Source organism: Eubalaena glacialis, chromosome 16 (genome assembly GCF_028564815.1).
Source record: "Eubalaena glacialis isolate mEubGla1 chromosome 16, mEubGla1.1.hap2.+ XY, whole genome shotgun sequence".
Lineage (NCBI taxonomy): Eukaryota > Metazoa > Chordata > Mammalia > Artiodactyla > Balaenidae > Eubalaena > Eubalaena glacialis.
This window is the reverse complement of record NC_083731.1, coordinates 42431505-42440080: the sequence shown is the minus strand read 5'-3', so window position 1 is coordinate 42440080 and position 8576 is coordinate 42431505.

Below are 8576 nucleotides of genomic sequence, written 5' to 3'. Positions count from 1 at the left end.
ATTTTTACTGGTCTCAAAGTTTCAGGAATAACTTAGTTCTCTTATGGTAAAGAGAGATATATTCATCAGTAAATTGATTTCCAGAACTGTGGAATTGTAAAGATCACTTAAAGGTATTAGAATTAAGAGCATCTGGTTTTATTTTAGTGAGCCAATTTCTATTTTTCAAACAGAATGTTTTGAGGAACTCTAATTTTGGGGGAACTGGACACATCAAGTGATCATGGCTGAGACCAAGGGATTTGAACTTCTTGTCATTATGAAACAATTCACCTTCTACTGGTTTCTGCCTTGAGCCCTCTTTCCTTCTCCGCAAATGAGCAGCAATCGATTGATCATGAGCCCTCTCTGAATACTGAACTTCAATGGTAATTTAAACAAAATGTTTCCTGAATCCCTGCAGAAGCTGAATCCCTTCAGAAGCTCTTGTAAGCAGTTTGAAAACTACTGTTCTAATTTAAATCTTGTTTTCCTAAAATGGAGAATGAGACATATACATGGTTAAGTGACTTATTAAAATTATAAAAAATAATAGCAAGGTTCCTTCCACCATATTATTCAGTTCATCTTTTGACAATCACTAGATCAAATCAATTTAAGTAGAACCTTTATGTTGAAAGAGAAAGAGCAAAATCTTTTCTAATTAGAAAGATTCAACATAAAACAAATTTTATTTGTTAAAAATAAGTATTTTCCTTTAAAAAGTTGTTATTTTTAATGTTTTTTTCCGTGCCTGTGTTTTTAAATTTATAATTATCGTGTATACGAAAAATGTTTTATTTTTGTGTAAAGGATAGCATGCATGATAAAATTTGAAGAATGAACAACTATGGCAGAAGTTTAACATTAGCTGCAAGCTATTCCCTCTTCCTTCAAGATATTATTATTAGTTACAACATTTTCAAATCAAACTTATTACATTCCTGGGCTGTGCTTTGCTTCTCACTCTTTGCAATTTACTTTTGGATATTCACATATGATGTATTTGTCTGTAGCTATTTAACATCTCATGATTCTTATTTCATATCATAAATATCTCAAATATATTTGAGAGTCCAAAAGAAAATGGCAAGCTTTAGGAAAAAAGTCTAGTCTCTAATATATATAGATATTTTAACCAAAAAATACATAATATAGGATCTCCTAAGTTTTATATTGTTTTCTTTTAATAACTTTGTCAGCAATCTTTAAAACCTAATAACAAAGTCATAGCATTTGGCATTTTAGTATATCATCATTGAGCATGCCATGTATAACCCATCTTCAGAATGTTCTGTGAATGCCTTTTAATGACTCCAAAGAAGTTGGTTGGTATAAAACAAACTGAAATAAAAGCCTTTGGCAAATTGTTGATGTTTTGATCACAGCTGATGTGAGAAATAAAGACAAGTTGTTTACGACAATCCCACAAGAATACTTCACATGATACATGAAATATAAATGTAAAACTGACAGAAACCTAAGTTAAAGGACATTTGACATAAGAACCATATTTCCACAGTTTGCTTGCTCATACCTTTCTTATCATATCTAACTTGAGTAATGTTAGTTGAGCAGAAAAAAATATATAAATATAATTATTGCTTTGGTACCTGAGGTTTATAAAGTTAGTTAGCACACTAACACTAAAACAAGACCATCCAATCTGCACAATCAGAAATTAAGCATTTTCCATTAAGTTGTGTTGCCTTTCCATTATATTACTATTTTTTTCTTTTGTTTGCCCTTAAATTTATTTCTACCTCCAGCCTCGCTTTTTTCATCCTTCTGCATGAAAGCCACAAAAAGCATTTTAATAAATTCATATTCAATACCATGCTAATCAATATTTCTTTTAAAAAATACTCATTATTTTGGGTACTATGAATGGGTAAATTATATATGCAGAATTTTATTTCACTCTAACAATGATTAAAACTGTCATTACTTTCCTTTTAATGTAAAAAATAGCTTTTAATATGGCTATCTGTTAAATTTTTGTTTTCATTACATTAGTTTTTACACAGATTTCTGAAATGTACTCCTTAAATTTCCTTAAAATGTTTTATATTTAGTGCTATTTTAGAACAATTTCTGTTTTGCATTTATTTCCACTATGTAATACTTAGGATGGGAAACCAAGGATACGAGTATATATTTTTGGGTGTGTCTGTATGTATGAAAAATAAAAAAGAAGAATGCATATCTTTGTGATGATAAACCATAAGTATATGTGTATGAAACTTATCCAATAGATAAGCTATGCCATCCATTTTAACAAAATATATTTGTCTTCTGAGAGTCTGAATACTTTTATAAGTGCAAATGTCCCCACAGATGATTTTATATAAGATTTAGTTTAATTTATTCAACTGCATATAAAGGTTGGTTTGGCATTTTCTTTTTGTGTCATATGATGTGATAGCATCGTATAAAGATACAGAAATACCTGTCTAGGGTGACAGAGCTAAAAAGTTATGTAAGAGATTTCCAAAACACAGATCACATGTTTGTATTGTAGTTTAGTATCTTCGTTTTTTTACTTGACAAAAAGAAACATAAAACTTGAAAGGTTGTTTCATGTTAGAGTTTTTGTAAGTCATACCTACAAATTCCTGATCCTCCTCTCTCTTTAAGCTGTCAGACATCCCACTGAGTGTTCTTGCTGATGCCTTATTGAAAGCCTCTCCACATGTTTCCAAGTGATGTGAAGTCTGTGAGGTGAAGAAACATAAATTACTCCTTTTTACTGAAGGAATTGCATTCTCACAAGGTTCAGAAATAAATGTGTTTCCTAATAAATTAAAAATGAGATATGAGAGCAAAATGCATTATTTTAATTCAATTTAATTTAACTCAGTTCAATAAAATTAATTCATCACCTGGTTTGTGCAAAGACCACTTTGTTTCCACTTCATCTTGAAGATGAGTTTTCTTAATCAAAGAAAAAAAATAGGGACTTCCCTGGCAGTCCAGTGGTTATGACTTCAACTTCCAGTGCAAAGGGTGTGGGTTCAATCCCTTGCTGGGGAAATAAGATCACACATGCCTCGCAGCCAAAAAAACAAAATGTAAAACAGAAGCAATATTGTAAGAAATTCAATAAAGAATTTAAAAATGGTCCACATCAAAAAAAAAAAAATTCTTAAAAAAAAGAAAAATATAAACAACAAAAAAAGAACTTTTCACATACACCGACAGGGAGGAAATACTTGCTACAATAGCTGTAAAACTGAACTGAAAAAAAACAATAAGAGGAAGGTTTATAAGAGTACTGAAAAGATGTATAATTGCATAATTTCAAAGTGAAATAACTGAAGTAAAATGAGCATTGAGATCGAATATTTGATAACTTTAGTAAGAACATCAAATAAAAATTGGGAATAAAACAATCACAAATAACATGATAATCAATGTCTAAATGAAAACCATTACTAAAACATATTGTATACAATGACTGATCATATTCATATCCATTACATCAGCAAATACATATTAAAACAGTAACATCAATCTGAAATCTGAACTTTTGTCTTAACATTGAACACTTTTAAGAAAATGACTTCATCAATTCACCTTTATAAGATTGCTTTTTAAAAGTGTTAAAAATTGTATTAGTGTTATTTTCATGTCCATTAAACTGGGTTTCATTAAATTTTTGAAGTCTTAAATGCAAAAATACAACTTCTGATGGATGTTTCTCCAGCGCATTCAACATAGACATTTGAAAAAAAAATTTTTGTTGTTGTTGCTGTTTAAACTAACAGAAAAAGAAGAAAAAAAAAAAAAAAAACCCAGAGCTTTATGTTGCAATTTTACTTCTAAGAGACGCAGAAGATTAGGATAGGGTATAAGCTTCAGTGTCAGGCAGATACAGGTTAGATTCCAAGTTTAGGTAGTTTATCAAGTTTGAGACTAGGTCATATTACATACCTTTTCTTTGCCTTTATAGGGTTACTCTTCTATAAAGCACGTAATGATATTCCTGGTGTTCAATGGTTCAATAACAATATATCTCTCTTACCCTCCTAAGTGGAATCAGTTTAGGCAAAAGATTCAGATAGGTGGAGATCAAAATATATTAATTAATATAATAAAATAATAACAATGATGATAGTGGATAACATTTGCATATCATATATTTTACTTGCATTCTTTTTCTAATTCCTTTGCATGTATTAATTTAATAACCCCTCAATTCTATCAGTATTAATCATGCCAAATTTGCTTGCAGAACAAGAATGTGATCTGTGGCCAAATGGACTTGAAAATACTCAACACTTCCATTATCCTTTTCTTACACCCTCCCTCACCAAACACACACACATACATACTCCAGTCCTAAATTATCCATTTCATCATAGGCAGAACTGGATAACTATAGACTGCTCCATCGTTAGTTGGTAAGACACTCACTCATAGTTGAGAAAAATAAGCATTTCCTTAGGACATGTCACCCATTAGATATCGACTGTTTCTTCTCTCTCTTTTTACAGGTAGATGATATTTTCTTATATAGAAACATGGGATATATGTAGAGAAGATGAAGATACCTGAATTACTCCTCCCGAATAATTCTTCCTTCCATGCAAACATGAATAAAGTGACATAACGTTTTCCTCTAAAGAACAGATACTCAATAAACTGAATCTATTAATAATATGGACAAATCCACAAACATTTCAGGACACTTTATTTTGTAGACATTTTTAACTTCTAGATAATTCTTCCCCTTGGATATGAGTATAAAAGCAGTTACTTAAATCTCTGAAAATATTTTAAAAATATATATGCTTGAATACATTTTATGAAATGCTTCTCATAACCATATGTAAGACATAAGTGAAAATTCACAAGAAGTTTATTATCTCAGATATTTAAAATGTCCTATGGAGAGAAAAGATAAATTAAAAACATAAGAAATCTGAAGAAAATCTATTATTTTCCTTTTTTGAGGTATTTTTCCAAGCCACATATTGTTAGAAATGGCTATCAACTTGGTGTCTATACCTAATTGATATTATTCTTATAAGAGTCAAGGCTTTACCTAAAATTCATTCTAAGTACTCAATCACTCTAAAACACTCATTCAACTTAGGAGTTAAAAATATCCTTATCACTATCCCAGTCAGAAAAGTTTTGATTATGTATTTAAACCTATATTATTTTTTCTGTTTTGCAATAACTTTGTGAGTAAAAGACCCAAATATTTAACTAATTTTAAAATACAGGATTTAAAAATAGAGGAATTAACTTTGATTATCTAGTTGTTCTTAACAGAGCTAGTAACATCCATAGTACTCTTAAATCATAAATGCTACTGTACAGTTGTAAAATCAGAAGAAAATATTTATTTGCACATGAATTTGCACAGCTTAGATGATTTTACCCCATACAAAATGGTTTTAACTTTTCACTGAGTAAATTAAAGTAACTTAAATTGTATATCATCAAAACAATTCCATAGTGACTGATGTCGTAGCTTTTAAAATAATGTAGAGTTTAGTAATCATAATAACTTTAAATGACTTCATTAGTAGGTATGTATTTTTGAATATTTTATTATATTTTAGTTTTAACATTGTTTAGTCAATTAACATAATGACTTTAATAATAATAGCATTATCTGTTTATTCTCAGATAATCATAAAAAGTAGCAAAATGTAGAATTCCCAGAAGTGTTCTACTAATACACTTTTATAATGACTTAGACACACATTTCTTCAGAAAATAACACAATTTCTGGGAGACACTAATACTAAACTATGCTTAATTTATACACACTCCACTACTGCAAAAGATTGTTTACAAGAAAAAATTATCCGATATTAAGAGTCTCCTAGTATTTGCACTGCATGATAAATTCTTACACTATGGAAAGCATCTTACCCTCAACTTAAAAGAAATGTACTTACCTTGCTATTAAATACAGCAGAATGTTTTATTCGTGTGGCTTAGCTCTAGAGAGGAAAATTAATCAACATACAAGTGAGTGGAAATGAATTCCACATCATATTCAATTGTTATTAAAGTTATTTAAATGGAAAAAAAACCTATGTGCATTATAATTAGTATAATTTATACCAAAGCTAGCTTTTAAAATACTCTGATATGAACTATCAAATCATGCATGTGACCATGCAGATTTTGCAGTGAAAAACTAAGACATCACTTGCTAGAATTGAATAAAACGTTATTCAGTAGTAAGTATTTTGATTCCCAAAATTTCATTTGACTTATTTCTCAAAATATTTCCATCATAGAGGTAGAATATTGATTGTTGGAAGTCTTTAAAGCCTTGCCATTGCAAGTGTGGTCAGGCAAGTAATGTTTACCTCATCTTGAAGCTTGTTGAGAATGCAAAATTTCAAGACCTACTCCAGACCCTTTAGATCAGAAATTACATTTTAATAAGATCTGGAGTTGCTTTCATATGTGCATTAAAGTTCTGTAAGCATTGCATTAAGGAATGTTGGGAATATGTTGCTTTACTTTCTTATCTGATAAACTTTGTGTACAAAACAAAATGAGCCCTACCACAAGTAGAGTAAAATAATATATGTAAATATACATGAACATGTATATGAATACATAACATATGTATTTATGCATATTAAGAGATGTAAGAGAACTCTATGCATTACTAAAATGTATTCAAAATATCTATGTTTATATACAATATTTATAATGTTTGATAGGTGGCTCTGGTGGCAAAATTGTGAAAAAAATAGACACTGACCTTGCTATCAAAGAGCTTACTGGTTAATAGGAGCAATACAGTAAACTATAAGGGTACTGAAAGTGTCACTGACCTGGGACCTTGAGGTTCAGGATAGACTCTGGGTGCAGAACTCAAGGAGTTGCTAATATGATGTAAAAATCAAATTTTAAAGAAAAATAGGAATTAAATAGTATTTCTAGGATTTTTGTTGAGCAACTGATGGGTGTCATCATTTATGAAGATTGATAAATTTGGGAAAGAAATGGTTAAAGAAGATGAATCAATATATTTAACAGAGACTCCAAGTAGGCAATTAGGTACATGAATGTGGAGTTCGGTAGAAAGCCAGAGTTACAATTTTTTGAGTCATCAGCACATAAATAACATTTGAAGCTGTGGAACAGAATGAGATTATCTGGTGATGTTATGTAGAGAGTAAAAATGGAACTTTAGACTAATATTTAGCCCACTACTACCTAGAGATGGAACAAAGGAGGCACATTTGATGAGAAAAACAAAGAAAAAGCAGCCAGTGAAATCATAAGAAAATAAGGAGAATGTGGTTACAAAGTCCAAGAACAAAGTTATTTTTCAAGAAAGAGCAAATGAATCTCTTGAAAGAGAGAACAGACAATAAGCCAATAAGAAAATGGATTATTAACTTTGTCTGCCTTTGAGACACTGAAGTTCTTAACAAGAGTAGTTTTGTAATAGGTGTGATGAAGTTGAATACAGATTGCAATGGGTTTAGAAGACAGGTGAGAAAATGAATAGAGAATGAATGAAAACTCCTTAAAGTTGTGTTGTTAAAGGGAGAAAATAATTGGGTAGAAGCCATAGAGATTCTTTGGGTTGAAGAAATTATCCCTGAAGAGAAAAAAATAATATGACATATTCAGATAATAATCTTTATCATTCAACTTCCTGGAATTTGAATAGAAAGAGAGAAGTGACAGAGGATATGAGTAATTAAGCAAAGGCCAGATTATGAAGGGACTTTTAGGTCTAATAAGAGTATGGAGTTCATTCAGTGTAATCAATGAGAAGCCACTGACATGTTTTAAGCAGAGGAATGACATGATCAGAATTTGGTTTAGGAATATCATTCCTGCTGCAATTGAAGAATATATTAGACAAGTGCAAATGTGGAAAAAGATGGACTGGTTAAGAGGATGTGTGGTAATCAAGGTGAGAGAAAGAAATTACTTCAATTAGGGTTGTGGAAGTAAAAGTGGAAGGGGGTGGAGGGATTGGAGAGAAATTTGGGAATTGGACTTAAAATAACTTGTTGGTACAACATAGGGGGTGAAGGAAGAGAAGAGTAAGGGTGATGTTTAGATTCATGACTTAACTGATTGACTTGACTAAAAGTTATAACATTCATGGGGTAGGGAACATTTTAGTAGCAAAAGGTAATTTCTTCTGCGTTGTTCACTCTGTTTCTTACTTGCTTATGGCACCCCAGCAGTATTATCCAGTAGGAAATTGGTATGTAGAGATCCTGAAATGGAGAAATAAGTATAAGATATAGTAGTAATGGGTCAGGAGTGGATGAAATATACAGGGAGATAATGTAGAATGAAAAATGAACCTAGGAGAAAATTTGAGAATTTATCAATGTTTAAAGGGAGGAAGAGAGTAATAAGAGAGTTTACGCAAGCAGACATGTATAAAAACTATCAGAGCATCGATATATAGATAGCATCAGTATATATGTAGCACCAATCTATAGAAGCAGAAACGCTAAATAAACTGTAATTAATATCTTAATTATGAAAACAATATTTTCCTATTCTCACATGACTAAGAAAATAATTGTTTACTCATGAGATTTTAACTTTTTTACATACTAAATTTTTTAAAAACCTCAAATTTG